Below are 648 nucleotides of genomic sequence, written 5' to 3'. Positions count from 1 at the left end.
TGTGGTTTGACTTTTTGTCATCTCTACTGTGTAGAACCTTTAACAGGTTTCTAAACTACATGTCTTCAGTTTATTTTCTCCTTTATAATATATATGATTTAGAAAACACAGCTTAATATGACATGATCATTTTGTGTAAATATTTTTAAACTATGTTTTATTTCAAATTATCTCCCAAGATCCTTTTTATCCTCTGCAGTCAAGTTATATGAACAACAAAGAAAAACATAACATTACTTCTTTTTAAACTTGCGTTTTAAAATACACAGCAAGAAGTTACAGTATGGGCTATCCTTTTTCCTACTCTCTAATAACGTGATTAGAAACAGGAGTAGCAAAAGTGTTTGATATTCTGTTTTGGTTTTTGTTTAGTTTTCAGTGTTTGCCAGATATGTTAAAGCAGGATTTCCTACATTATTTCTACTTTTTAATTAGACATGCTAAATTTTCAATACATGTGTACACGTGTGTATGTGAAGAAATTTGTAAAGTTAAAAATCAAAATATTCCATCACACTTTGTGTATATAAAATGGTGAGTATACTTGGAAAGTTAGGTAATAAAATTCACTTGTATGATTGTCAGAAAATTGTCTTCGTTATAAATAAAACTATATAATCGAGCAAACTTTCTTATTGATAAAATTAG

Source organism: Pteropus vampyrus, unplaced genomic scaffold (assembly GCF_000151845.1).
Source record: "Pteropus vampyrus isolate Shadow unplaced genomic scaffold, Pvam_2.0 Scaffold340, whole genome shotgun sequence".
Taxonomy (NCBI): Eukaryota; Metazoa; Chordata; class Mammalia; order Chiroptera; family Pteropodidae; genus Pteropus; species Pteropus vampyrus.
This window is presented reverse-complemented; position numbering follows the sequence as displayed.